Below are 15,520 nucleotides of genomic sequence, written 5' to 3' on the forward strand. Positions count from 1 at the left end.
AGAGTCCCACACTAGTCTGTCCACAACCTGGGAGAATGTTAATCATTTCTGAAATATACCTGCAGGATCTAATTTAGAAAGAGGGAAAAATAAGGTGGGAGGGAGTAAGTAGAGTGCCCCAAAGTAGCCATTTTTATGTATAATCCTTTTGAGGAGACTCTTTTGGGTGAAGATAGGTTTTGACTTGGCCTGTTTCGGATAACAGTCTTAATCACCAGAGAAGAGATTGGTATGAGCTGTTGCTTTGACAACTCCAGCCAGTGCCAATAAAAACATGCACGTATGTTGGAGCATCAGGAAAGCAGATCCTGGTGGAGAGTACGAAAAAGAAGTACTTCTCTTGTTTCCCTTCATTCATGTATTAGCTTATTTATTCATTCAACAAACACTTGTTGACTGCCTGCAATGAAGTGGACTGGTGTTTCTAAAAGCCTAGTTCTCGTATGCGAGCCTCCTAGAAGCAATGTGATTGTTCATCACTGGAAAATAAATATGATGATAATGTGTTGTGTAAATTGATTAGGAGTTCTGTCTCTATTCCCATCTCTATACCATTCATACTTCACAATTCAGGGTTCTTTCAGGGATTTTATTCTTGTCTTTTTCTTGTTCTGTGTTCCAGTATTCCTTAAGGAGCATTTTGTCGGTTACTTTTTCTCTGCCTGATGACTGGCTCTCTCTCCCTTTCCACACTTCACTCCAAGTAGTTGGTCGTGAGCAGAATTGGATTTACCATGTAGCTGATCGTGCTAATGCTCTATGGCCTTACAACTGCAGGTCCCTTCTGGTTCTCATTCTAAATAAATAACCAGTTTCATGCTGAATCTTGTATTTTCTTTTTGCATTCTTTTCTTTTTTTTCTTGAAGAGGGCACCCAAATTATATAAGCTTCAGCCTCCTCAAAACCTGGATCTTTCTGTGGTCACTATTAATTATTAATTTGTTCATTTCCACTTGGGGGAAGAAGAGAGCATTTCTTGCACAGTAGTTCACACTCCTATTCCAGAACCCAACTTCCACTTCATCAGTGACAGTGGAACAGGCACTGGGATTCCTTTAATATCATCTCTTATCAGTCAGATTTGATTTTAACACCCAAACTGACCAGAAACATTGCTTCCTGGCTGTGGTGTCTTGCCAGATGGTTCACAACTAAAATGAAAGTAGATGCAAGTCTGGCTTAGGATAAGCCCTGCGCACAGACTGGGTGTTTCACGAGCAGGTGAGAGGCATTACTTCTCAAGGGTTCTTGAGCTCAGAAACACCTCATCTTTGTGTGTGCTTAGCAGTATCCCATGAATTACTTAATAGTCCCCATACCAGTTTTAAATGCTTTTGGATATTTCTTCTGTCAGAACTGGCACATTTTAATATGTTATCCACACACTTATAATATATGGCCAATACTTTGCATATGCAGTGTTATTCCTATTATATAACAAAAATAGCTCCCAGAAGCGTACAAATCCTCAATTCCTCAAAAGCAGTCCATATGAACAGAATTATCTTTCATTTCTTCATAACTATCTCTGCACAAAGAATAGCAGCATCTTAATGTATCTCCCTTTTGTCATTAAAAATCATGTAACAGCACGTCTTACAGCCACAAAATCCCTTTTTCCTCCCACTCACCAATTAAGTAATTTTATGTACTCTATTAGTAATTGAGAAGGGAAGCCCCCACCCCGCACTCATTTGTAAGTAGTATAATGGTAACTTCAACATGCTCTGGCCCTTATCCATCATCTATCACCAAGTCCTTTTTGAAACTTCTTTCATGCCTTCTGTGACACTATTGGATCCTGAATTTTTATCCCACACTGTTTGCTCCTTTTCTGTTCCTTTCATTGTGCCCATATTCTTGCGAACTTCTACTTTTGAAACGGCCTCGAGGTTCAGCTATTCATCACTTTGGGGCTCTTATGCACTCCCTCTCTTTTTCATTCTAGGGCCTCACCTTTCCCTTTATCTATAGGAAGCTCTTAAGTTTCTAGTTTGAATCCTTTACTTTCTCCCAACTCCTGTCCCATAGCTTATCTGCTCTTAGGTATTTCACACTTGATTGTCTTATTCTTACTTCATATTCAACATGTTCAAAAGCCTCCTTGCCCTCCAACCTAGCTTCTCTTCCTCACTTCCTTGACTCTGTTCTTGGTACCACCATCCTTTCCATCATTTTTGACACATCCTTCTGTTTTATCTCTTACACCCAGTCAACAGATCCTTCTAACTCCTCCTTTGGGCTGTTTCCTCTCTTGTGTCTCCTCCATCCCCCGGACAGAACCTTAACCCCTTCAACTCACCAGGTTATGACCATCTTCCCGGTGGCCACACTTTGGGCTCTCCCTTCATGTCCATCCCAGACTTGATTTTTTTTAAACACTTCTTTCATCACCTTGTTCTGCTCAGGATGTTCAGTAGTATATTGCCAGCCTTTCAAGCTCCACCCACCCCTCCACATATCTAGTCCCACCTTGTTTGACCAGTAGCATTTCCCACCATCCCTAACATAGCTTTAGTCACACTGCTCTCTTGTCTCCAGTGCTACACCATGTTCATTTTGTCCCTCCATTCCTTCCCTGTTTTTGTTTTTTCCCTAACACGGAAGTGCTTCTCTCTGAACATTTACATCCTATCCGTTCTTCAATACCCAATTAACGCTCTTTTCCTTGATTGTTCTGGTTCTCTGGATTTTTCTCTCCTCTTATGGAGCTTGTAATCTATATCTGACCATTTGAACTTATTTTATGTTCCCTTTCCTGATGTTATTTTAAATATAGCAGTTGAGTCACTGACTTTACATGCTACTTCTTACTCATAAGCTGACACAGATACAACAAGTGACAGAAACCCAGTGGTATAAGATTTTAAAATCTGCTCCTAACTGAGAATTTCTGAATTAGCTCTCTTTAGGGAGAGAGAATAAAAGGAAAGAGGGGTGGAAAACGCCCACCTCTGGGGGACAGTGCATACTGCAGAGTCTTTGGGCCAAAGGAGTTTTTAAAAGGCAGTGTAGTCCAATCACGTAAGATTTTAATCCTCTCGACGGCATCTCCTTAGTAATGATCTGGCTGTAACTTTGAACACATCTAGGGAAAGGGAATTCTGTACCCCTCAAAGCAGCTCATTATGGGTAGGGGTGGCCCTGGGGCCTGGACTCGTTCAAGCATTTTGGGAGCCTCTACCGTATGCCAGGCAGTAGCTAGATCATGGGGCAAGAGGTATATAATGAGGGGTAAGAAGTGTCCTTGCCCACAAGGTGCCCCATCCTCTTGCAAGAAGTAATCAAGTGAGAAAATAATTGACATGCATAGAATGAGAGAAATATTAATATTATGAATCTGAAGAAAATGCCAGGACCTTGAGAGATAAGTATGATTTTAACAGGTAGAGATAAGAGGATGGAAAAAAGACACACCAAACAAGAGAGTATGGATGAGCACAGATATGGAGTCAGGAGGCCCTAAGCCATACATGAGTAGTGTTTAACTTAAACCCATGACAAGAGTTCTACTGGAGGAAAACAGTTGCCTACTGTGCCTCTAGCGATGTGATCCTGGTAGTTGCTGAGATTACCCCAGTGTGCCACCTCTGCCCCACATTTAGCCAGGGCACAGTGAAAACGCTTTCATCATAACACCGGATAGCCCTGGGTGATTAGAATTTTTCCATGTTTTTTTGAAATTAAATTCCAAGTGTCTTGGAGAGAGAGCTTTTTCCAAATAGTGACTAAGCAATAGAACCTCCCTATATTTGTATCCACGAGCTGAGCTCCACTAAAAGAACTGAGAGCATAGCCGCCCGGAACACTGTGCTGTGTAAGAGCAGCTGGGATGGAATCTTTCTCATCATCGGAGACAGAAAAGCCATTTCGCAAGAAGATTGACTAATGTTCTGAATCCTGCCAGCGAGTCCACAACATACCCCAGTTTCCCTTTTTGCTGAAATACATCACCCTGAAGAATCATTTCTGCTAGGAGTGATTTAGGCATTTTAACTCAGAACTTGGCAATACATACCGTACAGTTTTGTAGTGATTAAGGAAAGCTTACATTAAAAAATATGCCACTTAGTTTCAGTGCCTTGGTTATTTAGGTACTCTGAGGTTCACTGCCAGCTAAGCATGAATTTTCTGCCTTTCAGAACACTTCTTGGCCCTAATTTTGTTTTCTCAAAAATAAGCGAGGGGGGCTTCCCTGGTGGCGCAGTGGTTGAGAGTCTGCCTGCCGATGCAGGGGACACGGGTTCGTGCCCTGGTCTGGGAGGATCCCACATGCCGTGGAGCGGCCGGGCCCATGAGCCATGGCCGCTGAGTCTGTGCGTCCGGAGCCTGTGCTCTGCAACGGGAGAGGCCACAACAGTGAGAGGCCCGCGTACCGCAAAAAAAAAAAAAAAAAAAATAAGCGAGGATTCTTTTACTTTATTAACTTTTAATGTTGAAGAAAGAATACAAGAATTACATTTATTTGGGTTCTGATTCTTTGATATCTTCATAGTTGAATGAGCTTTGGGGTTTATCTGACATTTAATGGGCAGTTTTAGCATTTGGCCAATACTAATTGATATGAATCTATACATAATACTCAGCTAATGTGAAAAATATATTTAACAATAGATCTAGGGACTTCTCTGGCAGTCCAGCAGTTAAGACTCCATGCTTCCACTGCAGGGGGCATGGGTTCTATCCCTGGTCAGGGAACTAAGATCCCGCAGGCCACGTGGTGCAGCCCAAAAAGGTAAACAAAACAAAACCCAATAGATCTAAGTATAGTATAATTGTATAAATATAGTATAACTATAGTATAATTGGATCATAGAGACCAATAATTAAGAAAAGGAAATGTGGGAGTCTGTTATTGGCAAATATTGGGTCATACGATCTTTGTACAGGTGTGACATACACATATTTTACATATGATAAATCTTGCCAGTATTTGGTTGCAGGTATACCCAGAAAGACTGAGGTAATATTGTAGTTTCATGTCACATACAGGGGTTTGCAGGAGTGTAGACATCCAATGAGCACTGGTTTGAAGACTACATTTGCATGTATGAGATAGATTTCATAGTGACAGTTACTTTTCGTTTTAAATTTGAGTGATTAGAACTGCACAAAATGAATCAAAAGACGTCAGTTACATTTTTAAATGTTGTAAGTGTTTGAGACAAGTTGATTGTTAGGACTGCTTTCTCCTTTTATTTGAAAAATGTTTTACAGCTTTACCAGCAATTTGTGTTCTCCTTTGGATAATCTGTTCTTTATTATGTTGTCATCTAGTCTTATGAATTAAGGCAGCTTCAAATCTTTGAACCACAGTTCTGTCAGCTGTAAAATTAGAGGTTGGATTAAGTTATGTATGCTATATCTTCCAGTATCTTTTTCAGTATAGTTGGCTTCCTAAAGGTCTATGTCTTCAGCTTTCTCTTTTGGACCCTCTCCCCAACACTTTTTCCTTCCATGTTGCATTCTGGAAATGGTTTTCATCATCCATCATACTGACATCCTACACTAACTGAAATCAGGATCTGGGTCTGCCTTACAGGTGCTCATTCACACCTTTTCCATGGCTCCTCTGAGCCTTAGTTTAAAAGCCCTTTTCTAATTGTTGCCAGGCCAAAGGAAAGAAATCCCACTTTACAGCAATATTCAGTTGATTTATTAGGTAGGACTGTCAATAAGAACATAAAAACCAGGTGATAAGCTTTGAGAGTTGAGTTAATTACATATTCACCATGTTCAAGGGTCACAGAATTGCAGCCTATAATAGCTCAAAGGGACCAAAACGGAGGCTCAGGAGGGTCAAATGAATTACCAAATGCCACAGTATTCTTAGTGGCATAACTTGGCCTTGGAATATACCCCACCTCACTTAGGCTTGCTTTATAGGCTCATTCACAGAACTGCAGTAAACTTTTATTATTGTTTTACTTTGAGACTTGATGCTCTAAAAACTAGTGGCTGTTGTTTCACAGTAATTCATATTTTAGACTATATTACATCACATGTTACTGCTTCATGAACTTTTTTTTTTTTTTTGACCGCCCGGCTTGCAGAACCTTAGTTCCCCGACTAGGGATCGAACCTGTGACCCTGCAGTGGAAGCACGGAGTCCTAACCACTGGACCACCAGGAAATTCCCCTGCTTCATGAACATTTAAATTTAAAAATATTAGGCACCCTATTAGGATGGATGACTTTTATATGAAGAATTTATTTCCTTTTTGAAAAGTCCATTTCTGGTGGTTTTATGACAATGTATAGCAATTATTTTAATAGTTTAGATCAGTGGTTCTTAACCTTTTGGAGCAAATGTCCCTTTGAATATCTGATGAAAGCTATTGGACCTTTTCACCAAAAATAAAAGCATATTTTTATGCATAGACTTTTTTTTCCCTGCACCAGGCCAACATCTGATATTCTGGAAACCTCTTCATTGTCACTGTCCCTATAATATAAAGATTTGGGGCTGATACTGAGACTCACAGAGTGGTGAAAAATAAGAATTCAAAGGATTTATTAGGTCATTAGACAGTTACCAGTAATGAATATGTAAATAGACAATAATAAAAACAGTCAAGACATCTAGGCTGAAAAATAAGGCACCTCCATTTCCTACCTTAAGACCATGATAAATATAACAGTGAACCTGCCATGTTTTGAAAAGAAAGAATTTGGGGAGACAATATTGGTGAAGAAAATGGAAGGCTGTGGTGGTTGATGTGAGTTTTAAATAGTTTTCTAAGATTGGTGTTTACAGATTTTACGTATTGAATTGAAGCCATCGATATTAAATACACATTTCAATTTACTATGCATTTGTAATTACTTTATAAAGGACATTGGTCATTTAAGGCATCTGACAAAATTCAGACCCAAATGGAGGAGTTAAGTTCTCTTAATTTACGTTAGTCTATTTGTCTCTCCAGTGACCGTGTGAGGCATGGGACCCCTCTATGTAGCAGGGGTTACAACCATGAACCTGAAGTGCCCTTGGTGTTTGAGGTTGGTTCAGGGCTTCAGTGGTGGCACAAAAAGGGAGAAGGAAATGACAGACAGGAAAGGGTTTCATGGAGAAAATAATGCTTGACAGAAGTGCTGTGGATTTTGGATAAATTCTGAAATGTAACAAGGATGACCTTTCAGGTGACTTTTTTTTTTCAGATTAAATGAGTTAGCTGTGGGCTGTGGCTTAAGTGAAAGACCATTTTCTTGCATGTCTGCATGTATTCTTCATTCATTCATTTATTTATTCATTCAATAAATATTGATCGAGCACTCACTATGTGATATGAGCAAAATTTATGGGTTTTGCTTTTTTCCTTCTTTGGGAACATTGCTTCTAAAACTTTAGTATGAACTGTTGTTTGACTGTACATTTTATTTTCCTCGGAGTATTCAGTCCAAGAGTCCAAATGTGCAGTTACGTAAGAATTCTGTTGGTCAGAGATCACTTAACTGAATAATAGAAAATTAACTTAAAGTATTTAATATGTGATGTACACTGTACACATTCATAGGTGGTGATGAACGTCAAAGTTGAAGAAAAATACCACTTTAAGAAATAAACAGGAAGAACTAGGAGAGCCAGCAGAACATAAGCCATAGCTACACTAAAGCTTTGCTTCAACACTTAGCTTGTGCTCTGGGCGTTGTTCACTTGGGACTCTGCCCAGGTGAGTTTATTACTGTAAATATTTGACAGTATTTTAAGAGCCGAAACCAGCTTTCCCAAAGTGTATGTTTTGAGATGTAATTTTTTTTAAGGCAAAAGGTGGAGAAATGCTAAGTTAAACGAATCTCTTCACTGCAGGACTTATCAGAGCCTTTAATATGCCAGTGTGCACCATACATTTCCCAGAAGGAGAAACAGCATATGTCCCAACTTCCATGAACATTGATACTTTTCCCCAGAGCATCTTGAGGACTAGTATTCCATAAAACATTTTGGAAATTGCTTCCTAACCACAGTGCATCCTAGTGTGCAGCATCTGAGGATAGCAGTGTGGAGTGCCCTTGGTGTATTTTCAGTTTCAGTGCAAGAATGGGGCAAATAATGAATTAAGGAGTAATTGCATTCCCTAAGTCGTGTGAGATCCATTTATCTAAAGTGAAGATGAATGCTGAACAATAATCAAATAAATTAGGACTGTCTAGACAACAAGTCTGTTGAATTCAGGGCAAATTGAAGTTAATTGTTAGCTTTTATCTATCTATCATTTGAGACAGTTCTGTCTTTTTAGCTTATCAAAGGGATCAGAAGATTTGGCATTTTCAAAAGCAGGTAATTATTTGTCTGAAAGGAAGCACAAAATACAGATGGATATAGATATAGGTAGGTAGATAGATAGATGATAGATAATAAGAATGGCTGTATTGTATGTATGTATGTATCGGGGACAAGTTTGTGTGCACATTGATATTCTCCATTCTCTTTTGCTAAAAAAAGCGTAATACTGGTTCAAAGACCAGAAAATGTACTAGTAGTATTAAGAATCTGCGAATTTACTTGGGCATAAAGGTTTAAATGACCAGACACCCTGTCCTTGTCAGTCTTTCTTAGTTGCTTGAGATAAATATAATCTAAGTAGCATTAGAAACTTCGCCATTGCCCTCATCCAGGTGAGCATGGTTTTCTTTTCTTGGTATGTGGTTCCTCTGTTCATTGCAATGAGTGTTTGAGCACCTGCAACACGGTAGGCTCTATTCTAGGGATGCAAAGGTGTCTAACACATATAACACACTAGTTAAGAGGCAGATCTCTGGGCAAGAGGTCATGTTGCCTTGGACAAGGGCAAAAGGCCACAATGGTTTGGACAAGAGTGGCTAAGATTGCAGTGGTTGGAAGCAGCAGATGTATATAGAGTGCCAGGTGGTGATGTGTGCTAAGAAGAAAAATACAGCAGCTTGTGACAGATGATTATATCACTTGTCCGTATTGAAAGTGGGGTCACTGGACATTTTTCATGAGGAATATGCTACATTTCAAGGTTTGTTCTAATCATTTGTTGTAGAAGGAAAATCAGTAATTGAACTGGAAAGTGTAGCATGAGTCAAATGGACAAATTTCTCTTTTTTCGTAATGTGAGTGTACTTGAAGAAGTAAAGGAAAGAGCCCTTGGTGAGGTAGAGAAGGCAGGGGTACAGATTTATAGCCCAGGAAGCAAAGGACCATTTCCTCAAAGACTTTGTTGCTGATATTAATTCCTTCTCCAGGTGTGCTGTGTGGCTTAAATCGTTTCCTATCCCATTTCTGTGGGGATGTAACCATCTCAGGACATTGGAAGCACTGCAGAATCTGTGGAAACAGTTTCCATGGGCAGTGGCTTTAAGAAGCTGGAGCTTGGTTTGAGGTTGCCATGGCAACAGCACTGCTGGCTGGATACATCATCTCACCCAGGCTCTCTCCTGATCTAATAACCAGGATTAACAATTGCCTGAACTCTCATATGAGGTGTGCTTTTAGCAGACTTGGTGTTTTTTTTTTTTTAAGCCTCTCTAATAAATCCATTGACCTATTTTATGTTGGTTTCTCTAAAACCCAAATGGTTTAATAGAGAGAAACCAGAAGAGGAATTATATTGTTGGGGTTTTTTAAATAAATTTATTTATTTTATTTATTTATTTTTGGCTGCATTAGGTCTTCATTGCTGGGTGCGGGCTTTCCCTAGTTGCAGAGAGCGGGGGCTACTCTTCGTTGCGGTGCGCGGGCTTCTCATTGTGGTGGCTTCTCTTGTTGCGGAGCACAGGCTCTAGGCGCGGGCTTCAGTAGTTGTGGCTCGCGGTATCTAGAGCGCAGGCTCAGTAGTTGTGGCGCACGGGATTAGTTGCTCCGTGGCACGTGGGATCTTCCCGGACCAGGGCTCGAACCCGTGTGCCCTGCACCGGCAAGCGGATTCTTAACCACTGCACCACCAGGGAAGCCCATATTGTTTTGTTTTGTTTTGTTTTGTTTTTTTGCGGTACGCGGGCCTCTCACTGTTGTGGCCTCTCCTGTTGCGGAGCACAGGCTCTGGACGCGCAGGCTCAGCGGCCATGGCTCACGGGCCCAGCTGCTCCGCAGCATGCGGGATCTTCCCAGACCGGGGCACGAACCCGTGTCCCCTGCATCAGCAGGCGGACTCACAACCACTGTGCCACCAGGGAAGCCCATGTTTTAAACTCATTATCCCTATTTAAAATACTTAATTGCAAAGTGATTAAAGTTTCTCTTGTGCCATAATCTGCTATTTTCCCTTTTTCAGGTTTTTGCATTTTGAAAGTGATCAGATCCTTATGTACATAATAGGGCTTTAACAAACTCTGTGCATTTAGCTTCTCCAGGCTGTCTACTGTCACAGAAAACCACAGGACATTTGGGAGTTTGGGGTTCTTTTCCTCCTAATGGGCTCAGTTTGCCATAATTTGGGAGAGGAAGAGCTCTTGGTGCAGCGGCAGGGATATTTTGCCAGTGCCCGCTTAGACCTCTTCCTTCAAACACACCCATGGGAGATTCACAGGCTAGACACTAGGACACTTGAGAGTCTAGGACACCAATGAATCTCATACACTTGCCGATCTAATAGACTCTCTCCCAGACTTGAGACTTGACCTGAGGCCAGGAGTCTATAGGTCTGACAGTGTGTGTTGGAGCCAGCTTCTACTGTCATGAAAGGACTGATCCTGATTGAACACTTCTCTTCCCAGTTTCACGGTCAATGATATCACATTGGTAGTAATCACACTGGTGATTTTGAATCAGCCATGTGGAGAGTGTATATACACCATGGAAACCCAAATGCTGCAGATCAGGAGTCCCCTCCATCCCCTGAGGCCAGGGACGGTTGTTAACCATTTACCAGCAAGCCCCTGTGCTAAACCCTTTCCCTGTCTTGGAGGTGGGGAGGGGTGCCAAGAGAGGTGGGTGGGAAGCAGGCTTCTTCTATTGTCCTAGATTCTATGTGGCCATTAAATGATAGAAAATGAGTGACAGGAAGAGCTGTAATGCACAATGCTCTCAGCTTTGGCTAATCTATATTTCTTTGGAACAAGATGAAATAGGTTTAATATGAGATTTTCTCTTTTCATAACAAATATTTGATTTGAAAGTAAAAAAAATATTTGATTATCAAATCTGTTTTTTAGTAGCTACATTGTATTTGGTGACTTACCTTCAGACTTAAAAACCTTTTCTTAAAAAAACAAAACAAAACAAAACAAACCTTTTCTTTTCTAACAATTTTATCCCATTTACCAAAAAAAAAAGAGACAGGCTTTTATTTATTTATTTTGAAGTTTATGTCAAAAGCCCTTAAACTAATCTGCGGAGTTGACATACGATTTTTTTCTATAAGTGATTACTGAATTTTGTAGTGAGGGGAGGGTAGGATGCATAGTGATACACAGAATAATAACAAAAAAGAATTAAGGAATATAATTCAAGATGCCTGATTCAAGATGTAAGCAGACATTATCTTAGGTTTTTTTTTTTTCCATTCGAATCAACAGACAGCCACAGTCAATATATTGGAAAAAGCCTTTCTGGACTGCAAGTGTTTGCCTGTGCTTTATTTATGACTTACTGAGTTATTTATTCAAAATTAGTTATTATTCAAAAATAACTTTTTCTAATGGCATCTTGATTGTATTTCCATATTCTGTATTTTCTAGCTTTAAATTACCACGGAGGTTCCTTATCAGAGTCTTCTTCACAATAAACATGCAAACTGAAATGGTACCCCCCCCAATTTATTCAACATCTTAAAAAAATATTTTTCTAAATGACTTAAATCTTCCCCCTTCACATTCCAAGACCTTTTGGAAACCATTTTTCTGGAATCCCTTTTAAATGTTTTAAACATGTTCCTTATTTCTCAAACTAAGAGCTTAAACTTTCCTTGCCAGGATAGGGCCAATCATTTTCCTGTAATGCAGAGCAACCATTTTTTTTTTTCAGCTTTTTGTTTGTTTGTTTGTTATTTTGGGAATTTTTTAAAACATCTTTATTGGAGTATAATTGCTTTACATGGTGTGTTAGTTTCTGCTGTATAACAAAGTGAATCAGTTATACATATACATATGTCCCCATATCTCTTCCCTCTTGTGTCTTCCTCCCTCCCACCCTCCCTATCCCACCCCTCGAGGTGGTCACAAAGCACCAAGCTGATCTCCCTGTGCTATGTGGCTGATTCCCACTAGCTAGCTATTTTACATTTGGTAGTGTATATATGTCCATGCCACTCTCTCACTTCATCCCAGCTTACCCTTCCCCCTCCCCATGTCCTCAAGTCCATTCTCTAAAACGTCTGCGTTTTTACTCCTGTCCTGCCCCTAGGTTCTTCAGAACCATTTTTTTTTTTAGAATCCATATATATATGTTAGCATACAGTATTTGTTTTTCTCTTTCTGACTTACTTCACTCTGTATGACAGACTCTAGGTCCATCCACCTTTTTAATTTTGTTTATATCCTTAAATGCCAAAGTGCGAAACGACCTTTGTCACTGGTGTGCTCATTTGTCCTGGCTCAGCTAGCCCTGCTTCCCTCCCCTCCTTTAGCCTCTGGAGTAGTGTTTATTTACTATTGGCACTGAACCCCACTCACCAAACTTGTTGAGAATTACACACTAGATTCAATTTTATTAAGGCTTCAGCCTTATAAGTGAGGGTGTAAGAAGTAAAAATTTTCACTTTTCAGGAGACTTTGTTGTGGGCATATCAAGCACTTGGTATCCTTATCTGGAATATGGGGTAATGAAATCTATTCTGAAGAATGGTTGTGAGAGGCAACAGGAAAGGCACCTGAAATTGATCTGTAGGATGTAAAGTGCTAAACCAACTGCCAGGCTGCCTCTAGGGGCTGGACAGCTGCAGGTCCCACTGCTGCTGGAATTCAGAGCCACCTCTGCTTCTCTTTAGAAGAGGAGCTACTCGAGTAATTCTAGCAAACCCAAGGGTGTTTTTATCTATCTAATTGGTTTATGATTAGATTAACTAAGGGGAACTGGGAAGAAATTCAACTTTTTGCATCTTGAGTTTCTCTGCTTTTAAATACAGAGTGGTGCTTTGAGCCTAAAAATTATTAAAATCTTTTGACCTAGTAATCTCTGTTCTAAGACTTAATCCTACAGAAATAGTCAGATATAACAACAAAGATTTATGCATAAACATGTTTTTCATTACACCTTCATCCTTTTTTTTATGATGGTCAGCAGAAGAAGCCTTTGGCAGTGTCCCAGAAAGCACATTGCACCAAGGCTTGGGGACATTAGTTTGCATTTATTTAAACTGTCACGGGGTGCCTTTCTTTGTGAGCAGATTCCAAATATTCGTTGCACACCTAAATCTTGGGTGGATGTCAGCAGTGTAAGGGTACACTGTACTTGAAGGAGTCAAAAATACATACAAACATTAGCAGACAGCAGTGCTGGATATTACGGTTTAGCCTCCCTGCATTTTAGATCTTACAGACCCAAACTCATCCTTGACTCTGGCTATGTATATTTCATACCATTCTGTGTATGAACAAACTACTGTTGTCAGTCTGGCTTCTCTGAGAGCAGACATCAAGACATAACTAGCCATGTAAGAGGTTTATTGTAGGAAAAACTGGTGAAGAAAGGAGAAAGAGAGCAGGAGGGGGCGAGTTGTTTTAAAAAACAAATAAACAGAAAAACCCAGGGTACTCCTGTATAAATCCTATAATCTAGATTTTGTTGATTGCATCCCAGTGGTATTATTTAACATGTTTTTCTGGCCCCTAAGTATCAGATCTAGAGGCTGGATCACATTAGAATTTAGATTGTTTGCTCTTTCCCTTTCTCCCCACCCTCCCTCCCTTCCTTCCTTCCTTCCTTCTTTCTAACTACTTCATACATGGTGGTATGTGCTTCCATTAAGAGGCAAGTAACATCTGGTTATCTCTTTTTTTTTGTCATGTTAGCAGCTGTTGACAATCATTGCACCAGATCTATTAATTCATTAGGGGTTGCAAAATGCTGATGTTCTAATTATTCCTGTCTTCACTTATTAGCTAGCATGCTTTTATACAGCGAAACCTCCCTTTGTTAGCTATTTGGTTGCCTTGAGGTTTGGTGCAAATAAGGAGGGTAGAATGAATGCCAAATTCTTTTTTGTTTTTGGGGTTTTTTTTGTTCTTTTGCAGTACGCGGGCCTCTCACTGTTGTGGCCTCTCCCGTTGCGGAGCAGAGGCTCTGGACGCGCAGGCTCAGCGGCCATGGCTCACGGGCCCAGCCGCTCCGCGGCATGTGGGATCCTTCCGGCCCGGGGCACGAACCCGCGTCCCCTGCATGGCAGGTGGACTCTCAACCACTGCGCCACCAGGGAAAACCCTTTTTTGTTTTTTTAAATGATAAGTTTGTTCCTTAGCATTCTCCAAAGGTGACCAATGAGAGGTTTTGTTTGTTTGTTTAGTATTATTATGAGTGGATTTAAGCCATTGCCTTTGTTATTATTTATTTTTATGTGTTTGCTCTTCCTTGCTGCACGTGGGCTTTCTCTAGTTGCAGCCAGTGGGGGCTACTCTTTGTTGCGGTGCGTGGGATTCTCATTGCGGTGGCTTCTCTTGTTGCGGAGCACGGACTCTAGGCACACGGGCTTCAGTAGCTGTGGCACGCGGGCTCTGTAGTTGTGGCTCACGGGCTCTAGAGTGCAGGCTCAGTAGTTGTGGCACACAGGCTTAGTTGCTCCGCGACATGTGGGATCTTCCCGGACCAGGGCTCAAACCCGAGTCCCCTGCATTGGTAGGTGGATTCTTAACCACTGTGCCACCAGGGAAGTCCCTGTTACTTTTACTTGATACTCAAATTGTTCCATCTCTAGCCAGTGGGAGTTCACCTAGGTAGGTTTCTGAGCCTTTTTGTCACACTCCTCGTGGCCTCTGTTAGCCTCCTTGCTTTCTGGTGACTTGAGGTTCCAGACCCATCTTGTACATTTCCTGCCCTAAATTTGCACTTAATTTCATTGTTCTTTCATCTAAATTTCCTGATCTCCTGGCCCAAAACCCTGGATCTCAGTGACAGCAGCCTGATTACTCATTTGCTTTATTCTACATTACATACATAATGGCCTCAAAATAATAGTTCTAATCCTAGCACCCACAAAATGATTACTGAACAAAATGTTTGCAGCTCTTTTTTGTCTTTAGGATATATACCATTAGAGCTGTCAAGTTACTGAGTTTTAAAATCACTAAGAATAGTTCCTCTCCTCAACCACTGGTATACATATTTAGGTATCATTTTACTAAACTTATCCCTGGTGTCATTCTTATTTCTCTTTCACCCTAATATTCTAACATTTTTTTTCTCCTTGAAGTATGTTTATCTGTGTAGTCTGCTTCGTACTTTTTGTAATAGGAGGATAAAGATAACTAGGTATAAGATAGCATTTGAAGTGCAAAAATGTATTGATAGATTTAAACATGTGTATACAGACATTTATTTCCTTACTCTGTGAGCTGAGAAGTCCCAGAAGCAATGATAGCCCAGTAGTGATGGGCACACCTAGAGCCCAGATCTTGATT

General features: G+C 40.5%; 1 protein-coding gene across 1 annotated transcript in view; it reads left to right on the forward strand.

Moving 5' to 3' along the window:
- The window catches only part of MAOA (monoamine oxidase A), a 72,678-nt gene that overhangs the window by 2,398 nt on the left and 54,760 nt on the right, over positions 1-15,520 (forward strand). The window lies entirely within an intron of this gene.

The sequence above is a fragment of the Aethalodelphis obliquidens genome, unplaced genomic scaffold, assembly GCF_003676395.1.
Source record: "Aethalodelphis obliquidens isolate GAN/ISIS:26980383/991018 unplaced genomic scaffold, ASM367639v1 scaffold71, whole genome shotgun sequence".
In the NCBI taxonomy this organism is placed as follows: Eukaryota; Metazoa; Chordata; class Mammalia; order Artiodactyla; family Delphinidae; genus Aethalodelphis; species Aethalodelphis obliquidens.